Raw genomic sequence first — 14,026 nt, 5'->3', positions numbered from 1 at the left:
CTTCTGGGTGGCCCAGTGCAAAAGTCTTTGAAGATTGTTTGCATGGAGTAACAGTTAGCATGCTCTAAGTTTGGCTGCAGTTACTGGGTATAGTGAAACACAGCTAAGGGTGTGACAAAATATTTGGAGTGACTCTCCGAACTATTGTTACTATTCTTCTATCATATATACCATAGTTGTCATGTATGCCAGGGTTTTAGAGTAGGTAGTTACACTTACTCATAGGTACGCCTCCTCATGGTCAACCTTACATAGTCACAGCACAGCCATGGTGTTAATTCTAACTATCAGGCTAATCTGACGGAGGTTAAATCACAATATAAATATCTTGGTATTCTGCTTATATGACTCAGTGCATTTGGTAGAAGATTCTCCGGGCATGAAGACTTCTTGGAGCAGGTTTGAAGGTTCTGCTGGTCAATCTTTAATGTACAACTTATAGGCCTTTATTCCATGGCCTAGATTTCTCAAGGGCTTGAGTTTCCCTTGCGTCAGGCAAGGTGAGGCAATGCAATGCAAGCCCTTAAGTCAAATATACTAAGCTTAAGCAGAGCCACCTTGTGTGGCCATGCTTGGCTTAGTAAATCTGAAGTAAAGTAAGGCAGCATAAGTTGCTGTCTTGTGTTACTGGGTGAAGCGTGTGTGTTCCCATGCATCCACCCATAGCTTTTGGCATATTTCCAGATATAATAAGACTAGTCAACCTGGAAATGTGTCGCCTTCCCAGCGGAGTTGTGACAAGGAGAAATAGGTTTATTTCTCCTAGTTATTTCCTCTTTGTCTGTGTGCTGCATTCTGCAGCACACATAAGAAAAGGAAAATGCCTCTGATGATTGTGTTTGTGCAGGAAGGTTATCCCTTCCTGCACGAAAGTAATCCTGGCTTTAACTCAGGTAGCCTTGCACCATTGGTGCAAGGGTGCCTGCATTGGTGCCTGCATTGGTGCTTGGCAACCACAAGTGCACAAGCACAGAGAGAGCATGAATTCACGATATGTTAGTAACTATGGCACATTCCTGCCCTCTCCATTTGATGCAGCTCAATGCAGCAAGTTGCCTTGTTGCATTGCATTACACCAACTCTTAGTAAATCTGGCCTTTAGTGTTTTGGAGGAATAAGTACTATTTATTTCTTCCAATAAAATCCAATGCAGTATTTATTGGGTGTGATAAATAGCACCTATTCTGAGTTTTTGAGAAATAACTTGTGGATTTTGGTACTGAGTTCACCAAATCTGCAGGCTGCTGTAAATACAGAATGGTTTACCCCAGCTAATAACAGAAAGGATGAGGTATTTAATGCCCTCCAGTAAGCGCCGGGTGTCGTAAATACCACCTAACTTGGAATTCCAACCTGTGCATAAACCTCAGAATTCAAACATAATTTGCTCTGCAATGGTCAAACTGACAAACTCAGAATCAAGGCCTAAAGATTAAGGGGCTTGAGTAGTTAAAGTGCATCTACACAGTGATGTGCCCTCTATCCAGGAAACCCATTTTATTAAGAGTGACTCATCCTAGCACCAAAGGGGATGAATTGGTCAAGTCCTTGGTGACTCTATTAGCACCTTCTGTAGAGAAATATGTATCTCTCTTCCATCTAAGGCTCAGTGTACTAAGCCCTTGTGTTGCCGTTGTATCATGCAAGAAGATGCAATGCAACACAGGGGCTTAAGTGGTATTTGCAGAGTTGCGCAAAGCCACCTTGCGAGACTTTGTGTGGATTAGTAAATCCAGGGTAATGCAAGACAGTGCAAATCAATTCCTTGCATTACCGTGTTGACAAGGCATTCCATGGGAGGATGTGTATGTTCCACCCGTGGATATTGATACATTCCAAGATTTACTATGGGTAATAAACCTGGGAATTAATCAAAATGCTGCACCATCTCAAGAGAGGCGTAACAAGGAGAAATATTTGTATTTTTATTTGTTTGCTCTTTCTACATGTGCTGCATTCTGAAGCACACAGGGAAAGAGGAAATTGTTTTTGAACATTGTTTTATGTAGTGAGGTGTAACACAGGCACTCTTGCAACATGGCACAAGTGTGCCTGCGTTGGCACTAGGCAGCACTCTGTGCGCCAGCTCAGAGAGAGAACAGGAATGTGCCATATCTTAGTAAATATTGAGCATTCCTGCCCTATCGATTTGACGCAGCGTGGCACAGGATGTTGGTTGTCTTGCTTTGTTGCATAAAATGTTAGTAAACCTGAGTTTAGTGCTTGATCTGGGAATTAATAAAGAACTCAGGAGTCCGTTTTGGAGTAGGACGGGCAGGAGAGCTGTAAAACAACCTGCCTCTAGCTCAAGTGCTAAACGTGAACCTACTCAAGCAACTGCAACACTTGCTCTTGCCCGTCCACTAGCACATCAGACTCTTCAAATGCATTGGCGGCACCTGGCGCCGGTTCTATGGAACTCGCTCCCGCTGCAACTGCGGCTGGAACCAAGCTACAGAAAATTTCGGAAAGGTATTAAGTCCTGGCTATTTAACCAATAATATTGTATAGTTTGATCTCCTCTTGGCAGAGTACGGATCCAGGGCACCGGGAAACCCTCAGGGTAGCTGTTGCGCCATACAAATTCAATAAATAAATAAATAAATAGAATTAATTGGACACACCAGGTGCCTTTAGGATGCTTCCGGAATCACCGGCATGAGCCACTAGGACTCTGTGTCCATCCTCACCACTCCTACTGGCCCGCTATCATTGTTGTGCAGTTTTATGTCAAACAATCTTAAAACCTTGGATCTATGATACACTAGCGGAATATGTTGCCAGGTATTGTCTTTCGGGTGGCTTGGCCGGCTCTGTGCAACTTAAGTCAGCTGCAGGTACTTGATTTCACTGTGGTTTCTAAGTTTGCTTCCTCTTGGGAGGAGGGGGCGTGGGCGGGCGGCAAGTCGTCAGGGCAGTTGCTAGTGGGATTGGCAGCTGCAGAGACTGAGGTCAGATTTAGGTGCAAATTAAGAAAGATGAAAACTTTTATTGCTGGGCATGGCAGAGCACAATTGAGTACATTACAGTCTTCGAGTTGGAGTACCCGAGGTCACTCCCTCAAATCCGGATTCTTCAGATACCTCGGACACTGAATACTTCTGAGGATACAATTGATTAAGTATGCAGGATTTTAAAAGCATTTTAAAGGCACTAAACCATTTATTAAACATTTGTAGGCATTTTTTATGCACTTTTAATTACATTTTAGAACTTCTAAACACCAAAGTGATTTAAATATTGTTGGACACAACTTATATCAAGCTGACGTTTCTTTGCAGTGGGTGGAGGCGGTGGCGACAAACCATGTACAAAAAGGTGAAGGGGAGGAGGAGGTGGATTCTGCATTAATGCAGTAATAAAACTAAAACTCCGTTGATGCAGATATCAAATTATCAGTACTTCGCTGCTTGAGTTTTGTGTTGATAACTGAAGCTATATTGACAATATTTAGAAGTATAGTGGAAGAAAGGAGACTTATAAAGAAATTATCGAAATAAGAGGAACTTGAATGATTAAACTGTGTAAAAAAATGCCAGCTGCTAGAAGAAAAACTGTAGGAACTTTATTTCCTAAAAGAACTGAGAACGCAAGGCCTACTAGGAAAAAAAACTGAAAAAAGAAGGAAGGATGGATTTAATTGTTGTAGAAGCTATGTGTACTATTAAAATAGTTGAAGCATAACAACTGAGTGCTACTGGCTTCCTAGCAGTACCTTTAATGACCTTCTCCATAAAATATTTTGTAGAAAGCATTTTAAATCAAGAAGAGAAGGAGGCTATTAAATATACACCTAACTTGGAATTTAGCAATACTGCAATTGTGTCTTCAGAAAAAGAGGATCTTTTAAATCCAACAAATCTATTAATCAGTAAAACAATCCCCAAAGATTCTCAGACTGAATGTTTATAGTTTGGATTTTGACCCTTTAGAACCATGGTTATAATTATCCTAGAGCCCCCCACATTCTCAGTTCCGCGTTGGCGGTGGCCCCACTGTCCAAGGGACACCATAAGTGCTAGCTGCGAGCATTTATGGTACGTTCTCTCTGGAGCTCGTGAATGTTACGTAGTCAGGAGCTCCTTTATCGAGGCCATCCGGGCATTCTTTTTCCTTAGTGTTTTTTTTTATCTCGGGGTGCCCAGCACCACTCGAGCACACCCATATGCTTCCAGTTTTGAGGGCAGTCCAGGGAGCCCACCTCTGGCTAACCGTGCTCGCAGCACAGAGAAGTGCGGGACTATGCAGTTCTTCTCTCCTACCTGCTCCTGCAGGTAGGGGTCTCCATAGCTGTGGTACCACCCGCTCCCCCTAGGCACCATCACGGGGAGCTGGGCAGGCCCACCACTGATGGGGGATGGGGGGAGTGTAGCGACACACTCCCATCCTCTTTTCCGTGCTCATGCCCAGAGTGGGGATCTCTGCCCGCCTCCCTCTCCATCTAGGGGAAGTGTGAAGGCGCTCCCTGCCCGTAGCTGCATCGGGGTCCAGATTTCAGGGTCCTGGGCCTCCCAATACATAAAACGGCCTGGGGGTTGAGATACCCAGGCATTGTGAGCACTGGGGAGGTGGCACCACGCACACCCCTTTCCAGGGCTTGCAAATGAACAGTTCTCCTTTTGGCAACCCCTGGGTCCTGGCCCACCCAGGGGGACATGAATTAACTTTGGCAGTGGAGTTCCACGCACTACAACCTGGATAGGAAAGTCAAATCCTTCTCCTGCAGATATCTCAGGCCACATTGGACCATTTTACTTGTTCTTGGGCTCATTTTGCTCATGGTCTCAATATATCACCAACTGGAGCACTTTCCTTATACTTCCAGATCTCTAAAGTGGCACACTTTACAGAGAGCTTGTTCCACTTGCTCCCTACGGAGAAGCGTGGCTCAGTGGTTAGAGGCGGCAGACCCGGATGCTGAGATCGGCCGTGGACCAGGGTTCGATTCCCCGCCTCGGCGGGAATCGGGCTAAAAAATTCCAGACTCGACAATTCTCTCTCCGGTGCCTACTCGACTCACGGGGTCACACTCTGCGACTCTGGGCAATAGCTTGCTTAATCTCCACTACGGCCCCTCGCGGCGGGATGCCTGGCTTTCACCTTGTGTGGATACCCTGCCGGGGTATCTCACAGGGGAATACCAGGACGGGTTCCCTAAGCAAGCGCCTTGATACCTTCGGGTGATACGTGCGCTATATAAGTCGCAATACATACATACATACATACGCCAGCCTTTGATCTTTTTTCTCCTCTGAAGCTTCCCTCCTCCTTGGCGCAAAAGTCCAGTTTTACCCCCAACTAGTCCCCAAGGTGAGTAAGGGATTCAGTTTCCTGGGGAGAGCCCCATTGGTCCTGGGGGTAACTGTAGTCACAGTCCTTAGTCCAGATGGATATCAGGGGCTTCCTCCTTCCAGTTGTCCATGGATGCCACCTCCAGTCCCAATATCCAGTAGAAAATCACATCCAGGAAAGGGCTCTCGCTCTTGCACAATACCTTTTATGTGGGATGAAGGTTCTAGAAGCGAAGCAATTCTGGCCTGTCCTGCGATACCTCATAACCTCTCCGCCTCTGCCCCAACCCTCCTGCACGGCCTGCGAGGACATTTCAAAATGACTTCACCCTTAAGTTACTGGTCACATGACCTCTGGAGGCCTCAGCTCCGCCCCTTGTTGACATCAGGTTTAGGGCCTTTCCCACCAAATCTTCAAAGGGAGTCCCTTTCTGTGTTGGCTCCAGAGTTCTGAGCTCCTTTCTTTGTTCGGTGGGCTTGGGGTGGCTCATCCTTGGCACAATGTGACAGCTGATTGATGCAGATCCTTAATTTCCACTCCTTTCCTCCTTAGGAGCTGAGTCAAGCACTGTGAATTGCTCCCTTTGTGTGGGGAGGCCTTTGTTCCTGCTGCTGGAGAGAAATGTAATTAACATGGCACAGCAGGGTGACAGAAGGCCTGGGCTCTGATCCTGAGCTGAGCCAGAGAAATATGAAACTCCTGGATGACCCTTAAGCTGTACAGATATCTTCTAGGAACTCTCATATTTGGGTTTGATTTACAGATTCCCCTCCAGTTCAAGATGTCACTGGTCTCAGGAGGCCAAGGGGAAGCATAGTTGCACTGTAAGGCAGTCTTCCCCGGAGGTGTATAATGGAATGTCATTGCAGACAAGACAGTAAAGCACGCTGACTTTCCCTATGAGTGTACACTAACATTATGAGACCTACCCCAGGTCAATATCCAGTCCTGCAGAGTCCCCTCTGCACCAGGCCTCAATGTGGAGTTACTGAGCTGCACATGACAAGTCTCCTACATGCAGCCCTCTCACAAGTGTGCACGTGCACAGACAAAGTGGCCAATCATTACAAGGACAAAGCAGACACGTTGGAATCGTACTTAAAACAGAAACAAAGCACCAGCACTAACCCTTTTACAAAACAACAATCCAAGAATGCTCTAATCAAGCCTCTCTGTTCCTTCCAACACATCTCACACAATAAATTTATGGACCTGGTCAAAGCAAGCAGGCCTACCGGCATCCCTTCTGACCCCTGTCCGCCAAAGACTTTCAAAACAATTCTTTTAACAACCTCTGCTGCCACTCCAGTAAGAAGAATCATCAAAGATTCCGTAACTACTGGAATATTTCCAGAAGAACTCAAAAAGTCATACATACGCCCTTTACTGCAGAAAACAAACTTGAACCTGCTGAACCCTGACAACTATAGACCCATTACAAATGGACTGTTCCTGGGCAAACTTATAGAAAGAGCAGCGTTCGCCCAGATGTCACAATTCATTAAAGAGAATGACATACTTTCAGACTTCCAAACAGGATTCCGTCCGGGAAGGGGCACTGAATCTGCCCTCCTTGCCATCTTGGATGACCTAAAGAATACAGTTGACCGCAACGGGGTTGCTGCGCTACTCCTCTTGGACCTCTCAGCTGCCTTTGACACGGTTGACCATGACATTCTGAAACAAAGACTTTATGAAGCTGGCATAGAGGGAACTGCTCTAGACTGGATCGCGTCCTAGCTTCGAAACAGAACTAATGTCATCCATAACCCACCTTTCTCGTCCAAACTGTACTCCACAAAAGCAGGGGTCCCTCAAGGTTCTATCATCTCGCCCATGCTTTTCAACATCTACATGAAGTTATTACCAGTACTGATAAATAAATTTCACCTTATGTGCTATAACTATGCAGATGACACGCAAATACTCCTTCAACTGGAATGCCCCAAAGACATTGGAAAATCACCAATTTTCAGCTGTCTCAGAGCCGTGGATCAGTGGATGACCTGGAGCCATCTCAAATTGAATGCTTCAAAAACTGAAATACTCACGTGTGGCGATTGGAAACATTACAACCCGCTTGTCGCATGACCTGATGAACTGGGATCACTGCCTAAAGTATCGAAGGAAGTAAGAACCCTAGGAATGACCATGGACTCCAAGCTGTCGATGAATGCCCAAGTGGATAAGCTAGCAAGATCAAGCTTTGCTACTATAAAAACGCTGCAACAAATTTTCCCTCATTTGGGAAATCCACACAAGGTCCAAGCTACCATCTCCCTTGTTCTGTCCAAACTCGATTACGCCAATAGCCTCTACCACGGATCACCTTTAACGACCATGAAAAGACTACAACGGATTAAGAATCGGCTGCCAGACTACTCTTGCATATCAAACCGCAAGACCACATCTCTCTTGCCTTGAAGTCCAGCATTGGTTACCGGTTGTCAGAAGATCCACGTTCAAGCTGCTTTGTATCACCCACAAAGCAATACATGGAATGGGACCTATCTTCATCAGAAATAAAATCACCAAACACATTCAACAAAGGAACCTCTGCTCTAAAGGAGCATTTTGCCTCAAAATCCCAACATACAAGAAAAAAACCATGGGTGGCACATCCTTCTCTGTTCAAGCAGCCAAACTATGGAACTCTTTACCCCCCATCATAAGGTCCACCGACAACCACCTTATCTTTAGAAAACTACTCAAGATTTGGCTCTTCCTCACAAAAGCACCATACGCAAATAGAAATTTACAGCATATCCCTCTGTATACAAGCATTTGTATTCACTATAGATATGTACCTATCTTTGTGCCTGGTGGCCGGCAACTGTGTGGGAGCCCTGGACAAACTGGGCAACAGAATTTAAACTTTCTAAAAGTTTTCTTTCCTCAAAAGTGAAATAAAATTTGAATTGAGCTTAACATTGGGTTTAATGCCACAAGTATTTAATTTGAAAGAGAGAGACCCCTTAAAACCAGGGGACTAGGGTACTTGTTCAAAGTGGAATAGAGTGTTTCCCTTGGCACAGTTTATTTGTTAAGCCCACATGTTAGTTTTGAACATTTTAACATTTAAACACTATAAAACAAACCAATACGTATGTAAAAAGGCTGATATAAATTTATTATTCTTAAAAACATAAAGAATCACAAGTTTAAAGAATATGGTGGTACCATATTACAAATGATAAAAACCGGGGGAAGAAAGCAGAAAACCTTTTCTTCCAACAATATATGATCAAACTCAACACAATATAATGAGGGAAATAAACGACGAATTCAATGGACAATACAAGATAAATTAATCAAATTCTACTACAGCACAACAGAGAGAGACACATAGAGACAATACAGTTTTGTCATTCCAGCTATGGCACACCGAGTATATAAATCTCAGGCTGGCAATCTTGGGTACATATACTTATTGTACTTTACAAAATTGACACGGTTACTCAGTTGTGCAATTCGTTTTTGCGTCGACGCGTTTCGATGGCTTATTTCACATTCTTGCCATCTTTATCAAGACTGTTGTATTTCGTCTCTCTTTGTCAGCGGCACTGGATGGTTGCCTTAAATTTAGGAGGTCCTATGAACAAACATTAGCGACTTCATCAGGTTAAGCCCAGGTCTCATCATTTATAACCATCATTGCACCTACAGTTGTCCAATCTTACCATGTGTGCTTATACATTTCAATGTCACCCACCCACATATTGGCAGAAGAAACTTGTCATGGGTCTGAATTTAATACACACATGTTAGGGGCAGTTTTTACCTTTTATTTCATACTTGGGAAGGATTTCTCTGGTTGTCCTGCACAGGCATATTATAAGGCAGGGCTATTCTGAAAAATAAGGAGATATTTATAGCTACACATTTTGCACTACTACGGACCCATTCCTTAAGTCTCCTAGTGTTAACTTGCTTGTACCTTTTATACCTGCTAGGGATTTCCTTGCTGTTTGTTCTTTCCCAGTGATAAAATCAAGTCAAGGGTCCTGCGCAGGGGTTATCTGTAAAAAAGTATATATTGGTCCTTCACTGACGCTTATTATTTAAACATTTGGATTTATTTTAGTCGTTTTAACTTATAACCCGGATTTACCTTTATTTATTATTGTCTATTTGGCGGTAACCCACTGGTCGCGTCTGCTGGAGGGGGCGTCCCGCTTTGTTTTAATTTGGCTTGTATCTAGTAGTAGATAATGAGTATTGTTAGATTTTTCCCGCCCCATGTTACAAAGGTGTATAAATCATTAGTGACTTGTTAAGCCTATTCAAAACGACCCACCTTGCTCATTGAGTCGTAGTGTTTGTAAAGGAGTGGATACTTGGCTGCACACCGTCTTTTGTTTTTTCTCTAAAAGGTAGAAAAAGGATAGCGGGAGCTAGAGTTAATATCCGTTCTTACTACCTCTGAAACCTTCCAACCGCGGCATTCTAACCATCTTACCTTACAATACGGCAGCAATCGTGTCTCCACTCCCGGTCAGTTACGATCCTACTTCTGGTTTCCCCGTGGCGTTTCAGATTGCCCGCGCTTCGTTCCTCTTTTTAAACCCCATTGATTGGTTAAATCCGTATCAGCTGAGTATCTCTGGTAAGCGGACGGATGTTATTAAACCGTAGTTTCGGCTTTGTCCTATGCGTGCCTCGCCTCGTTTTCATTTATTTTGTACGAGCCAACCCGATAGGCGGATCCTATTGTTATTCTATTCACGCATCATAAAATGCGTGCTGTGCCTCGCTTTCATGTCGCTTTCGCGGCTCGGTTTTTTTAGGTCCGCTATTATTTGTTTATGTCTACCACATTTCTGAGATTGCTGGTCTAGCCTATTACTGTTTTTAATAAGGCATGCATAATGTCTAATCTTGTGCTCACACTAACTTTGCGTATGTGTATTAGTTGACTCGCCCCCCTTTTTTTTAGTATCCACTCCTTTACAAACACTACGACTCAATGAGCAAGGTGGGTCGTTTTGAATAGGCTTAACAAGTCACTAATGATTTATACACCTTTGTAACATGGGGCGGGAAAAATCTAACAATACTCATTATCTACTACTAGATACAAGCCAAATTAAAACAAAGCGGGACGCCCCCTCCAGCAGACGCGACCAGTGGGTTACCGCCAAATAGACAATAATAAATAAAGGTAAATCCGGGTTATAAGTTAAAACGACTAAAATAAATCCAAATGTTTAAATAATAAGCACCAGTGAAGGACCAATATATACTTTTTTACAGATAACCCCTGCGCAGGACCCTTGACTTGATTTTATCACTGGGAAAGAACAAACAGCAAGGAAATCCCTAGCAGGTATAAAAGGTACAAGCAAGTTAACACTAGGAGACTTAAGGAATGGGTCCGTAGTAGTGCAAAATGCGGAGCTATAAATATCTCCTTATTTTTCAGAATAGCCCTGCCTTATAATATGCCTGTGCAGGACAACCAGAGAAATCCTTCCCAAGTATGAAATAAAAGGTAAAAACTGCCCCTAACATGTGTGTATTAAATTCAGACCCATGACAAGTTTCTTCTGCCAATATGTGGGTGGGTGACATTGAAATGTATAAGCACACATGGTAAGATTGGACAACTGTAGGTGCAATGATGGTTATAAATGATGAGACCTGGGCTTAACCTGATGAAGTCGCTAATGTTTGTTCATAGGACCTCCTAAATTTAAGGCAACCATCCAGTGCCGCTGACAAAGAGAGACGAAAGACAACAGTCTTGAAAAAGATGGCAAGAATGTGAAATAAGCCATCGAAACGCGTCGACGCAAAAACGAATTGCACAACTGAGTAACCGTGTCAATTTTGTAAAGTACAATAAGTATATGTACCCAAGATTGCCAGCCTGAGATTTATATACTCGGTGTGCCATAGCTGGAATGACAAAACTGTATTGTCTCTATGTGTCTCTCTCTGTTGTGCTGTAGTAGAATTTGATTAATTTATCTTGTATTGTCCATTGAATTCGTCGTTTATTTCCCTCATTATATTGTGTTGAGTTTGATCATATATTGTTGGAAGAAAAGGTTTTCTGCTTTCTTCCCCCGGTTTTTATCATTTGTAATATGGTACCACCATATTTTTTAAACTTGTGATTCTTTATGTTTTTAAGAATAATAAATTTACATCAGCCTTTTTACATACGTATTGGTTTGTTTTATAGTGTTTAAATGTTAAAATGTTCAAAACTAACATGTGGGCTTAACAAATAAACTGTGCCAAGGGAAACACTCTATTCCACTTTAATGCCACAATACATTTGATACCCAATAGTTCTGTCTTTAGTTGTCCCAATCAGAAGTTAGCCATAGTGAGAGGTCAGGCTGTAACTCTGTGTTAGTCAATAGGGCTACTAACTTTTCCATAGAAAAAATGATAATTTGGAAGTTCAGCTGTCAGGACAAAGTAAAAGTATATGTCCTACTTAAGCATATACAGCTCCCTGCCTTAGGGCTCCATAGACCTTCCTCAGGGTAGGCTTACATACATTGTTAAGAGAAGTGGATGCTTTGGCATTAGTTTAAATGGCAAAGTTGAACTAGCCTGTGAAAACTGCTCTTCCAGGCTGCAGTGGCAGACTGGGAGCCATTTTGTACTTTGTCACATATAGGGTGGCACAACCAGTGCTGCAGCCATGGGGGACGCCCTTCCCTACATGCCCTGGGTACCCTTGGTACCATATACCAGGGACTTATAAGTAAGTTTACGTCAATTGGGGATAGTCAATTCACGATATATTTTGGAATAGGTAAGAACACTGGCACTGAGGTTCGGTTATCAGGCATCAGTGCACTCTGGGAGGCAAAATACCACCAGCTGGTAATCCAAATTGGGGCAATAGTAGGGAGAGGGGAACCTGCAAAAAGCCAGTTTTCTCACAAAAACTAAAGGGAAAATATCAGCTGGGTCCAATTCACATCTCTGAGCTTCTTTGCAAATTTGATTCAATTTTTCTCCACTAATGAATCATCTGTCAGCGGGACTGACAGTGATAATACCAAGGCACAGAAGATCTACCAGTGGAGAAATCAGCGAATTGAGTGTGAAACGTCATTAGGTGGCAGTACGAGGCCTCAATTATATATTCAGCAAGCATCTCCTTGGCATACTGATGGCATTAAATCAAACCCTAGCACTGGACAGAGCAGTACTATCAAAGATAGGATTGAATTGCATTGGTTGAGTGTGTGAATTTGAACGCTTGATTAGCAGGAGATGCAGCATGCCTGGAATGGGATGTGCTGATTGAATGGATCTCAGTCCCGGAATTGTTGGATGTCTTTGGGTTACAGCCTCAGTAAATTGGGGTCCATCAGCAAAAGAGTACATTTACAGAGTTGTCTGATGGTTATGCGGAAAGGTGAAGCTGTAGTTATTTGTCAGGACATATCATGGAATACACTGCAGATCTGGCACTTCCTCTGTTTTTGGGGTGCACGTGTACCCCAGATATTCATCTAGTATGGCTATAAAGCATTCTTGACTCAAAGAATCGGACACTCTAATCTGTCCAAGGTGAGGAAAGCATGGTCCTGGGCAAGACCTCAAACTGGAAGAACATCCAAATCAGGCAACCAACTGCATCGCACAAAACTGAAAGACTTCCTACTTATGTGACACATGACTTTTTTTTCACTAGTCTTGGCACCTTGGACAGTTCATGGCCCACAATAAGAGGTACTGGTGTATTTGAGCAGCACCTCTTGGACATTGGGATGTTCTTGCAGGTTTACCAATAGCAGTACTTACCAAGCAGCCCTAATCTAGTCAAACAGCACCCCTTACTGTTTAGCGCACTGGGTAGTGGGGGCAAAAGGATATTTGAGTAGCTGCTAGCCTTTTTATCAGATACAATTTTATGTGGTCAAATGAGCCTCGTACATTATTTTTACTGTGGCAGACTTGGTCATTTCGGAATGTTCCAAGAATTTTTACTCTGAACTCCCTTTAAAACCTTTGCATTTTTAGCAAAGTTCTTTACAAAAATGTGCTTTGAAATTCGCCATTTGACTCAGTTTGTTTGATGAAGAGGATCCAGTTAATTCTCCGATCTCAGTTGTTCCAATTCTGGATGGTGAGCAGTAAAAATATCGATTTTTTTATATCGACCTACACTAATATCGAGTTTTTAATATCGTAGGGACAGAATATCGATGACAAGAATATCGTTGACCAGAATATCGACCTTAAGGTAAGTAATTTCGTCTTTTTTTATATTGAAGTAAGTATTATCGAAGTTAGTAATATCGAAGTAAGTAATATTGTTAGCAAAAATATTGTTGTTAAAAATATCGATATTTATATTAGTGTTACGTATTTTAATATGTATTTTTTATGTATGTTTAAAAGAAAATTGTAATATATTTTTATTATTTTTAAATATATGTATAAAATGTTTAGAAATTAGTAATTTTTTTAAGTAACTTTTATGTTTTAGTATCAGAGCGGGTTGTGGGTTTATAAGGCAATAGGGTAGGAATTAATTTAATTATAATTATTTAATTAATATGTTTCTTTTTATTGTTATTGATTATTAATGTATTGATAATTAATTATTAATTGGTAAGTAACTTTTATTAATTGATTAATGTATCATTATATTAATTATAATTCATTTATTATTTTATGTATTTATTGTTATTGTTAAATAATTTATTGTTAATTAATTATTGATTGGTAATTATTTTGTATTAATTGATTATTTGAAAAT

The sequence above is a fragment of the Lissotriton helveticus genome, chromosome 11 (assembly GCF_964261635.1).
Source record: "Lissotriton helveticus chromosome 11, aLisHel1.1, whole genome shotgun sequence".
Taxonomy (NCBI): domain Eukaryota; kingdom Metazoa; phylum Chordata; class Amphibia; order Caudata; family Salamandridae; genus Lissotriton; species Lissotriton helveticus.
The sequence above is the reverse complement of the archived record's forward strand: the minus strand, read 5'-3'. Positions refer to the sequence as shown.